The sequence below is a fragment of the Silurus aristotelis genome, assembly GCF_946808225.1.
Source record: "Silurus aristotelis genome assembly, chromosome: 8".
NCBI lineage: Eukaryota > Metazoa > Chordata > Actinopteri > Siluriformes > Siluridae > Silurus > Silurus aristotelis.
The window spans coordinates 5,172,649-5,196,490 of NC_139581.1; the positions used below are offsets into that span (position 1 = coordinate 5,172,649).

Genomic DNA, 23,842 nt, shown 5'->3' on the forward strand with positions numbered 1-23,842 from the left:
CATTCTGCTATTTTGCAAGTTCTCCCACTTAGAAATCATGGAGGGGTCTGAAATTGTCATCGTAGGTGCATGTCCACTGTGAGAGACATAATCTAAAAAAAAAAATCCAGAAATCACAATGTATGATTTTTTTTTTTTTTACTATTTATATGTATGATACAGCTGCAAATAAGTATTTGAACACCTGAGAAAGTCAATGTTAATATTTGGTACAGTAGCCTTTGTTTGGTGTTCTTGGGATGATAGTCATCATTCTTCTTTCTCCAAACACCTTTAGTGGAATTATGACCCAAAAATTCTATTTTGGTCTTATCTGACCACATTAATTTCTCCCATGACTTCTTTGGATCATCCAAATGGTCATTGGCAAACTTAAGACGTGCCTGGACATGTGCTGGTTTAAGCAGGGGAACCTTCCGTGCCATGCATGATTTCAAACCATGACGTCTTAGTGTATTACCAACAGTAACCTTGGAAACGGTGGTCCCAGCTCTTTTCAGGTCATTGACCAGCTCATCCCGTGTAGTTCTGGGCTGATTTTTTACCTTCCTTAGGATCATTGAGACCCCACGAGGTGAGATCTTGCATGAAGCCCCAGTCCGAGGGAGATTGACAGTCATGTTTAGCTTCTTCCATTTTCTAATGATTGCTCCAACAGTGGACTTTTTTTCACCAAGCTGCTTGGCAATTTCCCCGTAGCCCTTTATAGCCTTGTGGAGGTGTACAATTTCGTCTCTCGTGTCTTTGGACAGCTCTTTGGTCTTGGCCATGTTAGTAGTTGGATTCTTACTGATTGTATGGGGTGGACAGGTGTCTTTATGCAGCTAACGACCTCAAACAGGTGCATTTAATTTAGGATAATAAATGTAGTGGAGGTGGACATTTTAAAGGCAGACTAACAGGTCTTTGAGGGTCAGAATTCTAGCTGATAGACAGGTGTTTGTGTATGAATGTAGATGTGTATAGATGTAGGTGTGTTTTTGTGTATGAATGTAGATGTGTATAGATGCAGATGTAGATGTGTATAGATGTAGATGTGTGTTTGTGTATGAATGTAGATGTGTATAGATGCAGATGTAGATGTGTATAGATGTAGATGTGTGTTTGTGTATTAATGTAGATGTGTATAGATGCAGATGTAGATGTGTATAGATGTATATGTGTTTTTGTGTATGAATGTAGATGTGTATAGATGTAGATGTGTGTTTGTGTATGAATGTAGATGTGTGTTTGTGTATGAATGTAGATGTGTGTAGATGTGTGTTTGTGTATGAATGTAGATGTGTATAGATGCAGATGTGTTTGTGTATGAATGTAGATGTGTATAGATGTATGTGTTTGTGTATGAATGTAGATGTGTATAGATGTAGATGTGTTTGTGTATGAATGTAGATGTGTATAGAAGTAGATGTGTGTTTGTGTATGAATGTAGATGTGTATAGATGTATGTGTTTGTGTATGAATGTAGATGTGTATAGATGTAGATGTGTGTTTGTGTATGAATGTAGATGTGTGTTTGTGTATGAATGTAGATGTGTGTAGATGTGTGTTTGTGTATGAATGTAGATGTGTATAGATGCAGATGTAGATGTGTATAGATGTAGATGTGTGTTTGTGTATGAATGTAGATGTGTATAGATGTAGATGTGTGTTTGTGTATGAATGTAGATGTGTATAGATGTATGTGTTTGTGTATGAATGTAGATGTGTATAGATGTATGTGTTTGTGTATGAATGTAGATGTGTATAGATGTAGATGTGTGTTTGTGTATGAATGTAGATGTGTGTAGATGTGTGTTTGTGTATGAATGTAGATGTGTATAGATGCAGATGTAGATGTGTATAGATGTAGATGTGTGTTTGTGTATGAATGTAGATGTGTATAGATGTAGATGTGTGTTTGTGTATGAATGTAGATGTGTATAGATGTATGTGTTTGTGTATGAATGTAGATGTGTATAGATGTATGTGTTTTTGTGTATGAATGTAGATGTGTATAGATGCAGATGTAGATGTGTATAGATGTAGATGTGTGTTTGTGTATGAATGTAGATGTGTATAGATGTATGTGTTTTTGTGTATGAATGTAGATGTGTATAGATGTAGATGTGTGTTTGTGTATGAATGTGGATGTGTATAGATGTAGGTGTGTTTTTGTGTATGAATGTAGATGTGTATAGATGCAGATGTAGATGTGTATAGATGTAGATGTGTATAGATGTAGATGTGTGTTTGTGTATGAATGTAGATGTGTATAGATGTAGATGTGTGTTTGTGTATGAATGTAGATGTGTATAGATGCAGATGTAGATGTGTATAGATGTAGATGTGTGTTTGTGTATGAATGTAGATGTGTATAGATGTATGTGTTTTTGTGTATGAATGTAGATGTGTATAGATGTAGATGTGTGTTTGTGTATGAATGTAGATGTGTATAGATGTAGGTGTGTGTTTGTGTATGAATGTAGATGTGTATAGATGCAGATGTAGATGTGTATAGATGTAGATGTGTATAGATGTAGATGTGTGTTTGTGTATGAATGTAGATGTGTATAGATGCAGATGTAGATGTGTATAGATGTAGATGTGTGTTTGTGTATGAATGTAGATGTGTATAGATGTTGATGTGTGTAGATGTGGATGTTGATGTGTGTAGATGTTAGTATTAGGAATTCTGTGCAGAATATAAATCATTCTCATACGAATTATGCCTCATAAAACCTCTTCTGTTTTCTAACAGGAGAATCATCTCTTCTCTAATTGACTATAACTGTGCTCTAAATTTATTCATGTTATTATGTTTTTCTCTCAGAAAAGCTTCTGTGTGGGTTTGGTTCTTCAGTTATTTCATTACATTGTAGCTTTTCTAGCATTTGGATTATTTTTTCCTGCTTGGGTTCTTTCCATAAAAATACACACACACACACACACACACACACACACACACACACACACACACACACACACACACACACACACCATTACCCACTTTATTAGGAACACCTGTACACCTGCACATTCGTGCACAGCTGGTTCGGTTGAAGATTTTCCAAATCTTCAAAAATATGTTTTTTTTTCTGCTTCTCCTTTTGATAACCCAGCTCGAGATTTGTTGCTTTGAGATTTTTTTTTGTTCACCACTGCTGTTAAAGATTACTATCTATCTATCTATCTATCTATCTATCTATCTATCTATCTATCTATCTATCTATCTATCTATCTATCTATCTATCTATCTATCTATCTATCTATCTATCTATCTATCTATCTATCTATATATAAAATTTACAGTGAGGAAAATAAGTATTTGAACATTCTGCTATTTTGCAAGTTCTCCCACTTAGAAATCATGGAGGGGTCTGAAATTGTCATCGTAGGTGCATGTCCACTGTGAGAGACATAATCTAAAAAAAAAAATCCAGAAATCACAATGTATGATTTTTTTTTTTTTACTATTTATATGTATGATACAGCTGCAAATAAGTATTTGAACACCTGAGAAAGTCAATGTTAATATTTGGTACAGTAGCCTTTGTTTGGTGTTCTTGGGATGATAGTCATCATTCTTCTTTCTCCAAACACCTTTAGTGGAATTATGACCCAAAAATTCTATTACCACATTAATTTCTCCCATGACTTCTTTGGATCATCCAAATGGTCATTGGCAAACTTAAGACGTGCCTGGACATGTGCTGGTTTAAGCAGGGGAACCTTCCGTGCCATGCATGATTTCAAACCATGACGTCTTAGTGTATTACCAACAGTAACCTTGGAAACGGTGGTCCCAGCTCTTTTCAGGTCATTGACCAGCTCATCCCGTGTAGTTCTGGGCTGATTTTTCACCTTCCTTAGGATCATTGAGACCCCACGAGGTGAGATCTTGCATGAAGCCCCAGTCCGAGGGAGATTGACAGTCATGTTTAGCTTCTTCCATTTTCTAATGATTGCTCCAACAGTGGACTTTTTTTCACCAAGCTGCTTGGCAATTTCCCCGTAGCCCTTTATAGCCTTGTGGAGGTGTACAATTTCGTCTCTCGTGTCTTTGGACAGCTCTTTGGTCTTGGCCATGTTAGTAGTTGGATTCTTACTGATTGTATGGGGTGGACAGGTGTCTTTATGCAGCTAACGACCTCAAACAGGTGCATTTAATTTAGGATAATAAATGTAGTGGAGGTGGACATTTTAAAGAAGGCAGACTAACAGGTCTTTGAGGGTCAGAATTCTAGCTGATAGACAGGTGTTCAAATACTTATTTGCAGCTGTATCATACAAATAAATAGTTTAAAAATCATACATTATGATTTCTGAATTTATTTTTTTTAGATTATGTCTCTCACAGTGGACATGCACCTACGATGACAATTTCAGACCCCTCCATGATTTCTAAGTGGGAGAACTTGCAAAATAGCAGGGTGTTCAAATACTTATATTCCTCACTGTATATATATATATATCATGGACTACTCTAAAATATATCCGTTTATATATATATATATATATAACGGATATATTTTAGAGTAGTCACCTGTAGAGCATCCTCAAATGGATGGTGGAGACGCTCAAGCCTGTCATGGGTCACGCTCAATCTCTCACATAGCAGCAGGTGTACACAGAGTGTGCACTTCCCACCCAGAAAGGGTAGTCCTCTCTCTCTCTCTCTCTCTCTCTCTCTCTCTCTCTCTCTCTCTCTCTCTCTCTCTCTCTCTCTTGCTCTCGCTCTCGCTCTTGCTCTCTCTCGCTCTCTCTAACACACACACTTAGCCTAGAAAATGTTCAGCCTTCATAGCAAGGAGGTGAAAGGTCGAGTAGGAGCCCTACTGGGATGCTACAGACACAATGTCTGATGAATAAAGAAAAGAAAATTGAAAGGAAAAAAAAAAAAGTCTGAAGATCCACAAATATAAAACTTCTCCATCGCCTAAGAGCACATACAGAGAACACGCGTAATAGTTTCACCTATTTATCAAGTCACGAGCCGGCAATAATTAGCTTCTCTTCTGCGAGATCGTTTATAACTGAAAGTGGTTTAAAGTAGAACAATTAAGCATTAAGCAATTTTCTCAGCCATGACGAGAATAGCCGTGTCCATTCAAATAGCAGTGATCACAGAGGGAGCCATATTTAAAGGGAATAAAGCAGCATACATTATATGTGATTAAACACCCGGAATGGCATGTCAAGTAATTACTGTTAAAGCAGACGTATTCTGTAGAAGCACTGATGCCATTATGCACATTTACATTTATGGCATTTAGCGGACGCCCTTATTCAGAGCGACATTCATACAACCAAGTAGACATGGGTTTAAGGGCCTTGCTCAGGGGCCCAAGAAGTGGTAGCTTTGTGTGATTTGGATTTGATCTCATGACCTTCAGATCCAAAGTCCATTGCAGTAACCAATAAGCTACCAGCTACAACCTTCCCCACTAGGGCATTTAAATAAACTAGGTAGACATTTTTGTAGAGGGAACAATAAAGATGAAATGCAGTGGTGGATGAAGTACAAAAACCATGTACTTGAGTTATAGTAGAGAAGAGAATAGCCTTTATTTGACACATATATATTACAGCACAATAAAATTGTTTTCTTTGCATGTCCCAGCTTGTTCAGGACCTGGGGGTCAGAGCGCAGGGTCAGCGCGCAGGGTCAGCCATGTTACAGCACCCCTCGAGAGCCCAGGCATGGCAGCTGGGCTTGAACCCCTGACCTACCGATCGGTAATCCAGAGCCTTAACCACTGAGTTACCATCCCATCATGTGGTTTTTGCATAGCCCAGCTTATCAGGAAGCTGGGGTCAGGGTCAGCCATGGTACCATGCCCCTGGAGCAGATAGGGTTAAGTGCCATGCTCAAGGGCCAAACAGTGGCAGCTTGGTGGTCTGGACTGCTGACCTTCAGATCAGTAACCCAGAGCATTAAAAATTGAGCCACTTCCCTGTTGGTGAAAAGTTTATTATTATTTATATATAGTAAATGTGATACAAAACTAAAGTTTGTGGACAACCGACCATACTATTAGTATGTTTTTTTTTCCCATCTTTCCACTCTTCTGGGAAGATGTTCCACTAGATTTTGGAGTGTGCTTGAGATTTGGGTGAGATTAAAGGTAAAGTGTTAGTAAAGCCCCGGTACTGATGTGGGTGAGGTGAGGAGGCCTGGGGTGCAGTCAGCATTTACATTCATCCCAAAGGTCATTTAAGATCTTCCACTCTACACCAAACCATATCTTCATGGAGCAGGCTTTGTGCATTCTAAAACAGGTTTGGGTCTCCTAGTTCAAGTAATGGGAGAATGTAGTGATGCTACTGTACATCTAAAACACGTCCTATACAATTGTTTGCCTTCAACTTTGTGGTAACAGTTTTGAGAAGGACCACATATGGCAGGAAAATTCAAATGTCCAATACTTTTAAGCATATTCTGTAATTTGGAGGTACACACTGGGGAAATTATTATATTAAACTTTTAGAGTACAATAATCTTATTCTACGCCTTTGCTCTAAGGAATTTATTGTTCAGTTAATTAACCATCTGGTTTTATTTTACCATTTAGCATGAAAGTCCATGTAAAAAATAAATAAAAAAAAACTTTACATTGATGCTGCCAAAAAAAATGAAAGAGAAAAAAAATCACAATGACCAGAGAACTCAAATTATTTCAGCTTTGTAAAAATTGGAAAAAACTTTTGTTTTTATTGTTGATGTGATATCTACAGTAATTATCAGTGCAAAAACAAAAGAGTTTTTAGAGTATGATGTAACATGTCTAACACTGTTGAAGTCTTCATTATTTCACCATGAATAAAAATAAAAAAATCTTTTATTTAAAAACAGAATTTTACTAGCAAAGTGATATATTTTATGTCCATCCCTCGGAATTATACTGCCTGCATAATGATTTCTTTCGAGATTTTGAGAATAAAAGGAGTGTGTTATTGTGCCATTGTGCATGTGCATAATTAAGGATGTTCTCATGACACATCAGCACCATGTCCTCCTTTGTCTCTGCTCGTACCTGTCTGACCCTCTGTAAATTTTCTCTCTGCAGCTTGTATCGAGGTCCTGGTTTGCTTTTTTTTTGTCTTTTGTAGCTCCGTCAGTCTCCCGAGCAGCTTCATTACCATCTGTCTTCTCCCAGGGGCTCTGATTGGCTGAGCGCGGTTGCAGTCTGTCATTAATTGACTTGTACTGCATCTGCAGGTGTCCATCAGGGCTCTGTTGTAGGACTAATCAAGTTGTGGGGGGAAAAAAAAGAAAACCTCCAGAGCAGTTTAAATGCAGAACATGAAACGGAAAGGTGTGTTGTGTAAATGTATAAAGCCCATGATTCTCTCACTCTTCCTTTTCCTCTTTCCTTTCCTCTTTTTCAATCTCTTTTTGGTATTCAGGACTTCTGTCATCAATACAAGAGTAAATTTCACACAACCATCTAATATTAATGCAATTCATAACGCATTGAGTCAAATCCTTTGGGAAAGTGGGTCCACAGGGGTCGAGGTTCAGATATAATTTAAATGGGAAATGAGAGTGTCTTGAAAGGGCACTTATTCGTTTTCCGGAAAGTGAAAAGGGTTCAGAGGGAAAAGAAAGAAGATGAAATAAACAAGATTTTGTTATGGCATAAAAAGAAAATTTCTTATTTTTATAGAAAGCATTTTTTTCTGTATTTATTGAATATACATTGTGTGGACAATATATTAGGATGCCTGAAATTTCCATCCATTTGTGGGTGCTTCCTAAACTGTTAGCACAAAATTGTAGGAACACAATTGTATCGGTCGTCTTTGGATGCTGTAGCATGACATTTTTCCTTTACTTGAACCAGGAGACCCGAACTTGTTCCAGCATCGCAATGCCCTTTTGTAAAAAATACAGCTCCATAAAGATATACTTTCCATTGGTTGGAGTGGAAGATCTCCTGCTATAGAGCTTTGACCTCAACCAAACTGAACATGATGCACCCAAGGCTTCCTCACCTCAACTACATCTTTTACCTGACTTTACTACCACCCTTGTAGCCGAATGAATCACACAAAAACCCCCACTATTTGGAAGAATATCTTCTCAGAAGTGTTGAAGTTCTTACTGGGGACTAAATGTGGAATGGTATGTTGAAGAAACGCATATAAATCCTATGGTTGTGAGAGTCCTTATAGTGTATGGGAGAGTGGTGGTTAGGAGAAACCAGCCAGGTGATGCTGAGGTTGAATTCTTGAAAATGGGCAAAAGGTAATGTGGCTTGAACCCTTGAACCCACCAGGATTGGATTACCTCATGGTGCAATGGTGCAAGGTAGCTCAGTGTTCAAGGCTCAGGGTTACTGATCGGATGGTTGAGGATTCAAGCCACAGTATCGCCAAACTGCCACTCCTGGGGTCCTTAATCCTCTGTGCACAAGGGATGCTGTTATAAATGAGCCTGTGCTCTGACCCCAGCTTCCTAATATCTCTAGAATATGGAAAGAAAGAATTTCACTGTGCTGTAAAGTACATATGAAAAGTAAAAAGCTTTTACAGTACCTTCAAAACCTTCATCAAAGCCACATGCTTAGAGAGCAAAAATTGGCCATGCCTAATGGGTGAGAGGAGCATTTTCCTTCACTGCGCTGTCATTGACATTGACACTAACCTTTCTTGTGTCGTCAAGAGCTCATATATGTTGGGTAGATAGTGCACCTGAGGGCCATTTAAACTTCAGCAACAAGTTAGAATCTTGGTTTTTCCTTCTAAATGTTTGGTCCGTGTGTGTTTTTGTGCAGTCTGCCATCGATTTCAAGGGTGTGTTTTTGTGTGTGTAATAATAATAAAAATAAAAACTACAACCCTACATATGCACAATGTATGAAACTAATTCTTACCCAGGTATGGTGATAACGGTTTTCTGCAGAATTATTACTGCAGTATTACACGTATAATATCCCTCGCTTTGCCACTTAAGAGGCCTTCGGAGCAGATTAGGTCTGACAAGCTGTTGATGTAACTTCACGCGTGAAACTTGCTTTTGATAACTAAGCCACTTTAGGTGTTCATATTTGATGTGTGCTAATTTTTAAACACCTTATATATACAGTATATATACAGTGTATGTATATGTATATGTATATATATATTTATATATATATATATATATATATATATATATATATATATATATATACAGTGAGGAAAATAAGTATTTGAACACCCTGCTATTTTGCAAGTTCTCCCACTTAGAAATCATGGAGGGGTCTGAAATTGTCATCGTAGGTGCATGTCCACTGTGAGAGACATAATCTAAAAAAAAATCCAGAAATCACAATGTATGATTTTTTTAACTATTTATTTGTATGATACAGCTGCAAATAAGTATTTGAACACCTGAGAAAGTCAATGTTAATATTTGGTACAGGAGCCTTTGTTTGAGGTCAAACGTTTCCTGTAGTTTTTCATCAGGTTTGCACACACTGCAGGAGGGATTTTGGCCCACTCCTCCACACAGATCTTCTCTAGATCAGTCAGGTTTCTGGCCTGTCGCTGAGAAACACGGAGTTTGAGCTCCCTCCAAAGATTCTCTATTGGGTTTAGGTCTGGAGACTGGCTAGGCCACGCCAGAACCTTGATATGCTTCTTACAGAGCCACTCCTTGGTTATCCTGGCTGTGTGCTTCGGGTCATTGTCATGTTGGAAGACCCAGCCTTGCCCCATCTTCAATGCTTTAACTGAGGGAAGGAGGTTGTTCCCCAAAATCTCGCAATACATGGCCCCGGTCATCCTCTCCTTAATACAGTGCAGTCGCCCTGTCCCATGTGCAGAAAAACACCCCCAAAGCATGATGCTACCACCCCCATGCTTCACAGTAGTGATGGTGTTCTTGGGATGGTACTCATCATTCTTCTTCCTCCAAACACGTTTAGTGAAATTATGACCCAAAAGTTCTATTTTGGTCGCATCTGACCACATGACTTTCTCCCATGACTCCTCTGGATCATCCAAATGGTCATTGGCAAACTTAAGACGTGCCTGGACATGTGCTGGTTTAAGTAGGGGAACCTTCCGTGCCATGCATGATTTCAAACCATGACGTCTTAGTGTATTACCATCAGTAACCTTGGAAACGGTGGTCTCAGCTCTTTTCAGGTCATTGACCAGCTCCTCCCGTGTAGTTCTGGTTGATTTCTCACCTTCCTTAGGATCATTGAGACCCCACGAGGTGAGATCTTGCATGGAGCCCCAGTCCGAGGGAGATTGACAGTCATGTTTAGCTTTTTCCATTTTCTAATGATTGCTCCAACAGTGGACCTTTTTTCACCGAGCTGCTTGGCAATTTCCCCGTAGCCCTTTCCAGCCTTGTGGAGGTGTACAATTTTGTCTCTAGTGTCTTTGGACAGCTCTTTGGTCTTGGCCACGTTAGTAGTTGGATTCTTACTGATTGTATGGGGTGGACAGGTGTCTTTATGCAGCTAACGACCTCAAACAGGTGCATCTAATTTAGGATAATAAATGTAGTGGAGGTGGACATTTTAAAGGCAGACTAACAGGTCTTTGAGGGTCAGAATTCTAGCTGATAGACAGGTGTTCAAATACTTATTTGCAGCTGTATCATACAAATAAATTGTTAAAAAATCATATATTGTGATTTCTGGATTTTTTTTTTTAGATTATGTCTCTCACAGTGGACATGCACCTACGATGAAAATTTCAGACCCCTCCATGATTTCTAAGTGAGAGAACTTGCAAAATAGCAGGGTGTTCAAATACTTATTTTCCTCACTGTATATATATATACATACACACACACACACACACACACACACACACACACACACACACACACACACACACACACACACGTTTTCCTGCTGTATTGAGGACCTTCCACTGACACAAGCATTAATGTGGAAAACTATTACTAATAGAAATTCTTACCTCAAAAAAAGCTTTTTTTTATCACATTTTGAATGAAAATAAAATCTGCAGTCTGGTTTGTGAAAGTAGATTTCCCTACATTTCCAATCCTAATGTCCTAACAAGGTCAAAGCGGTAAAACAGTCCTTTCCTTGTTTAGATGCACATAAACATTTTCTCTCATATTTTTTTTTTCACCTTTCAGCTTGCAGAATTCGACTTGAACTCATGTACAGACCTTGGTGACATTTATACTGTAGGTTGCGTGTGTGTGTGTGTGTGTGTGTGTGTTTGTGTGTGTGTGTGCATAAGACTGAGAGGATACCCGTAAAGCACCTTCGCTGCATGTGAATTATTCACCGGCTTTTTTATTTGTTCTCCGGTGTAAGTCTGACAGATCAGTGTGATGGAGCGGAGGCAACGCATACGAAATCACATTTCTTCTCTTCCCAGCATGCCCCTCTTCTTCTTTTTCTTCTTTCTTTTTTTTTTAATACGTCTGATCTAATTGTACCGTTATCAAAGATGCACTAAATGCAATTTACCTTCTGCTATTAAATGTGCAGGGTAATAAATATTATCTAATGAGAGCAGGCACTGTTACAGAGGTTATCTTAGGGGAGAAAAATGCATTTTTACTCTAAGAATACCAGACCCGTTATTAAAATCAGCATTTAAAATGCGTATTATTTAAAGTCTAAACTGTCAGTAAGCTATAAAAGCAAGTATTAACATAATATTTCGCATTTTGAGCTACGGCAAAGCATTTTACCTGTAAATACAAATACAACTGTGTATTAACAATGTATATATTTCATTCTTTATGAGCTAGTGTGCCATTACTGTACAAGAGAAAGTACATTGTTGCGGTATGGGAGTTTATACACCACTGGGTCTGATAATATTAGTCGGTGTTATTCACATAATGGAAACCCAGAAGTATGAAATTATGCAGGTTACTTTCTTTTAAGTTATTGGCCCGATTGAATGCATCGAGTGGTGTTTAAATAACTACAGACTATATTACATAGATAAATAAAACAAATGGCTGAATTATTGATTTATTTTACAGATGCATGTTATGGAGATCTGCAAAGATACATTTTTTTCCATCAAAGCACCAATCTAAAGCTAAAATTATTATTATTATTGGGCAAAAGCAACCAGAGTGCATGCACTTTAGGTTGTTTTTGTACTTCATATAATGTGTTTAGCAATATGGGCAGTTTCTTCTTCTTCTTTACATTTGCATTTATAGCATTTGGCAGATGCTCTTATTCAGACCAACTTATTATTTTTTTTTTTTTATGAATACAACTGAGAAGAATGCTGATGGAGGATGGAGCCACCAGGAAGGAGGAAAAGAGGAAGGCCAAGGAGGAGGTTTATGGATGTGGTGAGGGAAGACATGCAGGTAGTTGGTGTGAAAGAGGCAGATGTAGAGGACAGGGTGGTATGGAGACGGATGATCCGCTGTTGCGACCCCTAATAGGAGAAGCCGGAAGAAGAAGAAGAAGAATACAACTGAGCATTTAAGGGTTAAAGGCTTTGATCATGGGCCCAACAGTGTCAACTTGGTGGTGCTGGGATTAAAACTCATGACCTTTCGATCAGAAGTCCTTGTTTTTTCTCCTTGTTCTTGTAATAAAAGGTCATGAAAGTTGCCATACTGATTATGAAGAACCTAAGGAACAATCAAACTAAATTTGAGTCAAGTGCTGCCAACACATTAGGGCCACCATTAAAACCCACTTTTGTAACGTGTGCGTCCAAAATTTAAATGTCTCTGGGTCACCTAATTAGATGTCCCGCCATCTTGGATTTTGCACCAACATTTCTTTTGCTGTTCCTCCTACAAATTAGATCCAGAAAACACCAAATTTGGCACGCACGGTTTTTCGACAAACCTGGATCAGAGAATGATGGATATAACAGGATGTCCCTCAGCGCTGACTTTGCACACTGACACAAAATTGATGGTCATCTTCAGGACCCTGATTTAATACCATGCACTGAATTTCTTGCTAATACCACCTACTGGTCAAAAAGAATAAGATTCTTGTTTCTCTGTATGACAATCATGCAAGAAATTTTAAGAAATTATGTCCGATCTTCCCAAGATTTAGCTCAGGTCATCTTGTATACCTGCTGTCTATTTGTTTATTTAGAACTTTCCTATTACAGAGAGATAATTTCATAAATGTGGTCATAACCTACAATTCCAGATGCTTGTCCCCCTGAAAATGCATTATTATTCCTAATAATAATGCATTCAAATCTTTCATCTCTGCTCTAAGAGCATCCTATACATGGCGATTCTCTTCCTTTATAATTACTCAGAGTTGCTGTTCATGGGCGCTGCTATGTTAATCACTTTGGTATGTTGTTTCTATGGTAACAGCTTACACAGACTTGTGTGAACAGGTGAAAATGTTATTGTTGATATGGTGATATTTTCTGTCAGACCGCCCAAATATGGACGTGAACTTTACGTTTCGGAAAAAGCATAAGGATTTTCTTTGTAATTTGTATGAAAAAATTGGAGCTTGAATCTGGTTTCTGTGGAGGGTATACAATATTAAATGTATGCTTATTAGGGATGTGCATCTCCATAACTGAGGCCGGTGAGATTTACATCTCGATGCATAGTCAATGATACGATACCTCAAAGATGTATATTAAGCAGGGTGACTGTACACGATTACGATGCAGTGCAATACGATTTTTGTTCGATTCAACACAATGTGATTCAATGGAATAGGAGTCAATAGAAAAAATATGATGCTCCAAAATGTAATATGGTACAAATAACATTCATTTCTTTGGTTCAGACTAACAGCAAATCATAAATTTACTTAAGAACCTTCTAACTTCTAAAGCATAGTCTTTTTACAAACAGACCTTTAGAGTGCAAAAAAGAAAAGCAAAAAAAAAAAAAAAGATGAACTAAAACCAGACGTTCTTTTCCTATTTTTTTCTCGACAAAGTTACAGCTCTACCTCTGCCATGTTAATCTGTATTCTATGTGACTTTCAGGACGCCCCTGGGAAACAGTTTGACGAGGAGAAATCGATCGACATATCAAATATTCGTCACAAATTATTGCTTACTTTTTAAATATTAAAAGTATAAAGTATCTACTACTAATTATATTTAAATAAATCGTTTTTTATTGCCGCAAATATGATCAAAACGATGGCAACTCGATACATAGATCTATCAATTGACAACGTTTCTGTCTGTTATAAATAAAATAATCATAATTCAGGCGAAAAATCCTGGCAATTTTGGAATATAGCAGCAATAAGAGCTTTTGTAAAAGTGCTGTTTTAGTAAAAACAAAATCAACTTTAGGCTTCTCTCTTTTATCATTAAAGCTATGTGGAATTTGTGGCTGCTTTTCTGTCTGCTACATCGAGTTGGCGCTTCTGAATAGGACGCGCCATTTTAGATGATTGCTATAACCTTTAGAATTTCCAGAATTTACGTAATGATATGGAACCGTTTTCTGTTTGACTTAATTGGGGGGGAAAAAAGAGTGAAACGCACTACTGATCATTACTAAGCATAATTTTCAAAGCACCACTATAACTGATTGCATTTTGTGTCACAATGCTTGGGTGTGTAAGTGTGTGTGTGTGTGTGTGTGTGTGTGTGTGTGTGTGTGTGTGTGTGTGTGTGTGTGTGTGTGTGTGTGTGTGTGTGCTCTCATGAATCCGTTCCCCGTCTTTTGCTAATGAGCTTGATGTGTCCATAACTGATGTCTTGCTAGGCAGGGGGTCAGAAGTAATTACTCAGACAAGGACAAAAGCAGCATGTCATGAGGAGGAGAAGCAGGCAAGGAGCTGCATGGTATTAGTGGCAATTGGAAGGAAACTCAGGCCAGAAGATGAACTGAGGAGATGGTGTAGTCAAAGGGTGAACCAAATGCAGGGATATCATGTGTTTTTTTTTTTGTTTGTTTTTTTTATCAGCATGAGCAATTTTATCTTCTTTTACTACTTTATCAACATCATTTCTTATCTTTTATGTTAAATTTTGTTTCTTTACTCTGTTTTTATAGAGTTTGAGCTTGAAAACTATATATACATTTTATGGACAAGAGGATTGGAACACCTGACTTTTCCAGCCATACGTGGCTTTTTCCCAAATCTTTTCCCACAAATCTGTGAAGGTGGTAACATTGCATTTTCCCTTCACTTAAACTAGGAGACCCAAAACTATTGAAAATGCACAAAGTCATCTCTGTGGTGTACATAAGTTGAAGTGGAGGATCTAGAGTCCCCAGAATTACAATGAAACATCCATGATGCAAGTTTGTTCATGTTTTTAATTACAGCATGCTGGGCAAGATGCAGGATGAATCCTTTACTTTGACTGACAACTTAGAAACAATAACAATGTAATTACCATAGCAGCTCTAGCTTTAACATTATTTAATTATTTGGTAAAAAGAGTTAGCTTTTAGTTTTCTGCTGATTTATTAAGGCCCTGAATTATTAAGGCCCTGGATCTGGCAAAATCTATGGGTTTTTCTTCTACGTTAGTATTTGACAAACTTTATGAGTTTAAACAGTTTTAAGTAACATTTCAAGATGTTTGTTAATGCAACTAGTACATGTTTTGATTTATTAAAGATTTGAACTGAATATATTGTGTGTGTGTGTGTGTGTGTGTGTGTGTGTGTGTGTGTGTGTGTGTGTGTGTGTGTGTGTGTGTGTGTGTATATATACATATTAGCATGTAGGACGTTGTGGGGACAAAGTGAGAGAGAGCGAGTGAGATGATTTGAACATGTGCAAAGGGAAAACATGGGCTATATCAGTAGGAGAATGCTGAGGATGGAGCCACCAGGAAGGAGGAAAAGAGGAAGACCAAGGAGGAGGTTTATAAATGTGGTGTGGGAGGACATGCAGGTAGTTGGTTTGAAAGAGGCAGATTCAGAGGACAGGGGGTTGTGGAGATGAATGATCTGCTGTGGAGACCACTAATGGGAGAAGCCAAAAGAAGAAGGAGAAGAAGATGATTATATATATATATATATATATATTAGTATAATTGGCAAATGTAAACAAAGAAGGCATTGAAAAAAGATTCTTATGGTTTATTATTTTGCTGAGTCTAGCAGGTGGCTAGATTGGGAGGGAGAAAAGGATCAGACATAGTCTCAGATAAATGTTTGTAGGAATTTCATTTGTCATGCAAATCTTCATAGAATTTGAAATATAAACTCATGAGACATGAGGCTTTCAAGCCAGTACTTTTCGGGATTGCTCCAGGACTGATTTCATGTATTCATAAATGAAATAAAATGTTCAATGCAGGAAATGTATATTCATGGCACTTTATCATTTACAACTATTGACTTTTCAATTTAGGTAGGTCATTTTCAGCTGTCCCAAAATTTAGCCTGGGTGGGGCGAACCAGACGTAGTATCAGATAAATGTTTTTAGGCATCTAATTTTTCCTGACATATTCATATAATTTAAAATATAACCTCAAGAGACATGTGGATTTCAACCCAGTATTTTTCTGGATTGCTCCAGGACTAATTTCATGTATTTATATATGAAATAAAAAGCTAGTCAATACAGGAAATGTATATTCATGGCACTTTATCATCTATAACTTATTATCTTTTTTACATTATCAAATATTAAATGATGATTGACAGTAAAGCTTAAAGTGTCTTCTTTCCAAAGATATATAAATTATGTAGCCCACTTTTGTCGGAAACTGTTAACATTTAAACCCAGGCAGGTCCTTTTCAGCTGTGAGTCCCAAAAGAGGTGGCGAAGACCAACAGGTTAAAGAAATAAAGAAAATATCTTTGTTCTGATATTAGAATCAGAATCAAAATCATAATTATATTTATTGCCAAATATCATGGGTTGCATTTACAAGAAATTTTTACAGAAAAGGTGTTCTAGTGCTATAAAAATGTGGAAAAAACTAGGAAAATAATAATAATCATTAATAATAAAATGAATAATAATAGTAATAATTAATGTCAAACATTTTACACATACAGTATATGCACACGTAATATGAAAAAATACTCTAAATTTAAAAGAAAGTCAACATAAAAGAAATTTTAGAAAACCTCTCAGGATTTAAAATCTCCCAGCGTCCCCTTGCTAATAAAATCAACATTAAAGTCGTACAAGACAATCCGATTTCGTAAAAAAAAACAGCAAACAGATGAACCTACCGTAGCGTCTATTCATTTGCAATCCTTGCCAGCACAGACGCAACAGATGGAATGTAAAATCAAACCTGCATTTTATTTCTTTGAAGCTTTTTTCCCCAAAACAAGCCCAGAATCTGCCCTGAGCGAGGCTGAGTATGTGGTCAGAGTGTGGAAAATTCTCTATGCTACATTCAGGCATGTTTAGTAAAAACAAGTCATCATGGCTTGAGATTACTGAAGTGTAACGGGAAGTGTGTGCACAGTAATATATCCAGACATGTCTCTGATTCTTTAACGCTTTGATTTGATATTTAGGGAGGAAATGAAGGAACTGCTTGGTTTTATTGCATTTTAACGGAAAGACTCGAGCATAGAGACTTCCTTTGTATTTCACACACACACACACACACACACACACACACACACACACACACACACACACACACACATACACACACACACACAATCTTGCATTTCCGCTTTAATGTTTATTTTGTGATCGCTTATCCTTCCTGGATTGAATCACTCAGAAGAATCTGTCATGTTGGCGTACTGAATCCCCAAAGTACACACTCTGCCGCGGCAAACATCCCGTTACGATGAGCACAAAATGACTTCACAGATCAAACGTCCTATAAAATGGGTTTATAGATTAAATGGCCGTCACTAGCCACTGTAGGAGCATCGTGTCTGCGCATGTTTATTAGAAGAAATCCGTTTTAATAGCTGCAAAACCCTTTGTCGGTTTTTTATGATATCACATGAGCGCAATCAGCAAAGGCCAGGAAAGATAAAAACGGAAATATTACGTAGGTGACTGCTTTTATTTGTAACTCACCTCCTGCTGGACCTGAGCTTAGTGCCAGATTAAGTTTACAGCAGGCATCGTCATATCATAATAAGTTTGAGGAGATAATTATTGTATTGGAAGGTGTGAATGGTCATTTTGATCTTCCTCATGCCACAGGAGTCCCCAGGATGACTTGGGAGGTTCTTATCCATGAGTTAAAGCCTCTTCGTATATAAATAAATCTCTATTGGTTATGCTGATGGCACAGAGCTTTTATCTGGGGCATTTAACCTGCACAATTACTTGTAGACACCATATAGGGCATATAGCCTTCACACTAAATCAGATCATATAAATGCTCTATCTAGAGACTGATTGAATGGTGTCTTGCTCGGTGATGTGGCTCGCACGGCTTTGTGCAGCTTGATCTTAAGGGAAACAGGAAGTTTTTTTCGCTGTGTGTGCTCAGATGGTCATCAGTCGATTGGCCAATGTGACTCTCCGAGAAGCTCATCTCAGTTTCAGGGGCTTAAATTAAAAATGCAGCAAGTCTGTTTTCATGTACAATTCACTACTGTTTTTATTTTGATCTTTTATGTATTGAACATTGGGCACATTTTAATAAGAAATTTCTATAGAGACTGTTAGCTAGAGTTGCGGAAAGCTAGCTAGCTAGATCGATTAATAGATAGATGGAGCAATAAACAAACAAACAAATAAATAAATAAATAGTCTCAGTGTAAATCATAATGAATAAAAGCATGTGCTCAGACAGACAGACAGACAGACAGACAGACAGACAGACAGACAGACAGACAGATAGATAGATAGATAGATAGATAGATAGATAGATAGATAGATAGATAGATAGATAGATAGATAGATAGATAGATAGATATTTTCTTTCCCAAGGGAAACATATTACAGCAACCCAGTAATGTAAATTTGTAAAGTTTAAGTTGTCATGTCAAGTTTATTTCTATAGCGTTTTTCACAATACACATTGTCTCAAAGCAGCTTTACAGACAGTTTTCACAACAGTTAAGGTGAAAGATGTGCATTTATCCCTGATGAGCAGATATGACAGCTGTGGCAAGGAAAACTCCCTTAGATGTTATGAGGAAAAAACCTTGAGAGGAACCAGACTCAAAAGGGGAACCCATCCTCATTTAGGTGATATCAAGAGTGTGATTATAGTCTTCAAACAATACAGAACACTGGAGAATGAGAATTAACATGAGCACTGGAATGTAACATTATAAGTAATGTTCTTTCTACAGTCTTATACAGTCATTTGAGGTTATGGAACCAGGAGCTACTAAACAACTCATAAAATAGCTCAACATTTGCGAACACCAGCTTCTCCATGCCAGAGCTTTTAAACACTCAAAGAGGTCCAGTGTCCAAACTTCACATGTAGAGGGATCCAATTGGCACTGGTACGTCTCTAGATGGTTCGGGATGTTTGTGGGGTCGGCATCTACTTCTTTAAAGGTCCACAATCTTCATGAGGTGGGACGTGACTGGAGCTGGAGCAACCTCAGGATGCCTCGGGATGGGGAGAGAAAGAGAAGCAGTGGAGAGAAATGAGCGTAGCTGCTGTTCATGATATTAACAGCACAAGTTGATAATGTGCATGTGATCAGATGTTCTGGAGCACAAGGTTATAATATGTGATGTGTGTAATGTGTAGGACTCGCTCAAAAGATACGTCTTTAATCTGCACTTAAACTGGGAGAGTGTATCTGAGCCCCGAACGCTATGTATTATTGTATACCGTATACAATTTGCTTTACAGTTTGTGTCATTAATTTAATTGTTGTATTGGAGGTTTAAATATTGTCATTTTTAAAACACGTATGGCACATTATTAATTTCTGTAATTGTAATAGTTAAATTTCTATTAATATGAACAAATAATAAATATTTTCCACAAAAAAAAAATTCACAATATATATTAAGTACAAAAAAACTGCTGTGTCCAGACATTTTTTTATTACATTTTTAGTAATAATAATAATAATAATAATAATAATAATAATAATAATAAAATACTATATCGTAGAAAAACATATATTGACATAGTTTATCAAAATATATCATTTATTTTTCTAAGTCTAACTTAAATATCAATAAATTGAATAGTGCAAAAACAGAAGGTAACAAAAGGGAATATTTTACTCCAATGCAGGTTTTTATATATAATTAGAGCATCTGCATGCACAATGCCGTAAACTCGAATAAACCCTTGTAGAATGTAATATAGAACTTATAAAAGGTTTTAATTAGTAAGGAACTGAAATTATTTGAATATTTCCAAACAAATTACTAGATTTTATGTATATATAACTTGTAAATGTTGTGTAGTAAAGTAAAGTGTTGAAGAGCAAAGCTAAACTGTAAGCATATCATCAACTGCATGTGATTATGCATTCAAAGCATTTTTGTTCCGTCCATTTAAAACCCGTTCCTGTACTTATTCTTATGTGAATCACGAACGCCCGATGCTCGCTCTCGGAAATGTGACGAGCCATGAAATGGATTTTTTTTCCCCTTTTCTGTCAATTTGCAGCTGAAGATGCCAAATCAAGATGGAGTACAAGAAAATAAGTAGTAGATAAACATCGAGCGCCGTACTCCCGATGTAACTGGCATTTCCGAGCTCCTTAGATACCACACAAATCCACTTCAAAAAGTCTGTGAAAGAAATTGAACATGGGAAACAGATTAAATTTTGTACACTTCTTGATTGGATGGGAAGTTGAAGAAATAAATCCAGAGTGTGGGTTAGCGTCTTCCACTTCATCAACTGTGGAGGGGGGAAAAAACCCACTTCTGATAAGGCCTGTAAGCACAGATAACATTCAAGTTAAGCAGGATTAGACTTGGCTCCATGGACCTCGACTCCACTCCGGGATGGAAGCATTGGAAGCTGAAAGGAGAAACTTGGATCTTCAACAGAGGATTGGAAGCTGTCTGGTGCAAGCCACATGTTTCTACAAATGCTAATGTTAGTGAATGTTTTTTTCTGTTTCTAATGTCCTCAGAGCGGCTTTTCAATTAAAATATTTTTATAAAATGCATGACACAGTTACTGCACTTATTCATACATTTATTTATTCATTCATCCTGAGTACCTGCTTTATTCCATTCAGAGTCTTGGTGGCATACATAAAAAAATGAAGCACGTTTTTTTTCTTTGGGAAAACCCTCATGATTCGAAAGCACAGGCACCTGAAGTGTACAAATAATATGAGGTGCTCCATTAGTCATAGAGTCAAGCGTGAGACTATGTAATTTATAATAGCACAAGACCTCGTATTCTGTCATCTACCAAAATTAAATACTGTAGGCAATACAAAACCCAAGTATACAGTGATGCTGAAATATTTAGAGACGATTAATATAGCGTATTTTTCGGACTATAAACCGCTACCTTTTTCCCACGTTTTGAACCCCACGGCTTAAACAAATGAAGCGGCTAATTTATGAATTTTTCACAAACTTCAAGCCAAAAAACTGAACCCCATAACATTAGACCAATGAAATTTCCGAACGGAAACGAAAAAACGCACCTCACCTGGGTTCTGAGCTGCACGGCTTCGGGAGAAAAAACTTCCATCGGGTGATTTTTAAACGCACGACGATGCCAAAAGATAAACTCCTGAGAGAAATAGTTGTGAAAGGAAGGAAGAACACAGTAAACAATGACTTTCTTGGTCAGCTACTGTTTAGATACAAGCCGTTGTAACGCGTTGAGTCTGGGTGAAGGGAGAGCTCGCTTCTGGCATGCTAATCCCAAAATACCGCTATGCTCCTAAAGGAAGCGCAACATATTTCACCCGTTACACCGTGTGTATAGTGTCTTTCGTTAAAGCCTGTGTAAAGTACATTTTGTGGCTTATAGACAGGTGCGGCTTATTTATGTTAAAAATACAAATATTTGTAAAATTCAGTGGGTGCGGCTTATACATGGGTGCGCTTTATAGTCCAGTAATTACGGTAGTCTCCTGATTTTTTTTTTTATCAAATTCCCTCAAAGTAGAGTCTGTATATGCAATAATGCAATACTGTATTGTACAGCACTGTAATGCAATACTTTGTGATGATGCAATTATATGGATAGATGTACTGGGACACCTGACTTTTCCAGCTATATGTGGTTAATCAGCAACCTGTTATCACAATTTGGAGGCACACAAGTCTTTGGATGCTGTAATTTTCCCTTCGCTTGAACCCAAACATGTTCCAGCATGACAATCCCCCTGTGCACAAAGTGAATGATGTGTTCACTTGGGTTGGATTGGAAAATCTGGATTGGCCTGCTATGACTTTAACCCTATTGAACAGGATCAATTGGAAATCTTATCTCAAATCAATATTAATCAAATACGCAATTCAATGAATGAATTTGTGCTGCTAAGATTCATAGGTGCCAAACAGAAGGAAGTCGAATTTTGTGCGTTTTCAGTCACTGTGATCCAAACCGTAGTTTATATCATGAAATCCTGAAACTGTGCGCAATCACACTGACAACATGCCCAAACATTTTGGTGATAATGTTTGTGAGCAATGACGAAGGGACTTTTCATTCTGATGGGAATGAGATGTTTATTGACACAAATACTTTCTTTTAAGAGACGAACTAAGGAAATAAAAGTACAGGCTTTTGCAAGAAATCCAATGTATTGTGCTGTTTGTACAAATTGTTTTAAGAAATGCATTTACTGGTTTGCAAATATTAAGGATGATTCGAGAAACGCTCCAAAGCACCTGAGAAATACTGTAAAGTAAAAAGAAGTTGTAATAGGAGAATGCAGTCCATGCTGATCACAATTTTTATGACTAGTTTGCTAAAGTGCTGTAGTAAATCTGGGTGGGTGGATGAGAGAAATACAGGCAGCTCTTAGTAAATGGAGATCAAAGCCATTGCTAGTGTAAAAACAGCACTTCAGGGGACATGAAGAGACACTTTACTGCAGTCATCCAATTAATCCAGGTTATCACACCTATTTACAAAGATCTAGAGCAGAAACTAGTGACATGGAATTATCCAGCTAAATGATGTACTGTAAACCTTGCTGTGTTAAAGCAAAAAGAATTCTTCAAAAAAAATCCTGTTTTTTTCAGGGCTTGGGTTTGGGTTGGTGTCATGAGGGCCAGATACTCTAGCCATGAACCACACGAGAGATAATAAACCCAAGTTCAAGGACAGTCTGGAACAGGTTATGAGCCAAAAAAATGCCCAAAGTACACAATGAAAACAGAAAAAGGGAAAAATAAAGTAATTTTTTTCTCACTAGCTTAACATGGGCTGGATTAGCAACATTAAATGCCAAGCTAAGAAATTTAGGAGCTTAATGCAACTTGGGTGAAATGGGACACAGGTGGCAGTAATGATACAAGTAACAGACAGTAAGAAGACAATATGAGCAAATATGGGGGAACACTCAGGGCTTCTAAACACTACATGACAAGTCTGGAATCCTGTCATAAAGATAAAGATAGATAAGATTAAGAAAAATGTATTGTCATTGTAGAGATACAGCTACATTTATTGCATAGCTTCCAGAGACCAGCAACAAGGAAATAAAAAAAATTACACAAAAAAGAATAAACAAAATATAAAAACACTAAAATATAAAACGTAGGCTCATAGATGGACAAGTCCTCAACACCAAGCAAGCCACATGTTGGTATGAAAACAGTAGATTTGTGAGGTTTATTTTCCTAAAATACAAATCAAATTGTACACCTCAACACTGCATTAATTATCAGCCCACAGCCTCTTCAACATTAGTATTCAAAGGAGCTGCCATGCAAAATGTAATTGGTGACTGTGATTGTCAATTAAAATAGAGTGGAGTAAAAAGTCCATATATTAAATCACTGTAGTTGAGTAGCGAGGAAGTTGTTTATATCTTTAATACTCAGTAAAACTAGAAAGTAGCCTAAAAATGACAATGCAGCATTGAGG

At 37.4% G+C, this 23,842-nt stretch overlaps 1 protein-coding gene across 1 annotated transcript in view; it reads left to right on the plus strand.

The window, feature by feature from the left end:
• The window catches only part of nbeab (neurobeachin b), a 444,946-nt gene that overhangs the window by 60,375 nt on the left and 360,729 nt on the right, over positions 1 to 23,842 (plus strand). The gene's annotated exons all lie outside the window — the stretch shown is intronic.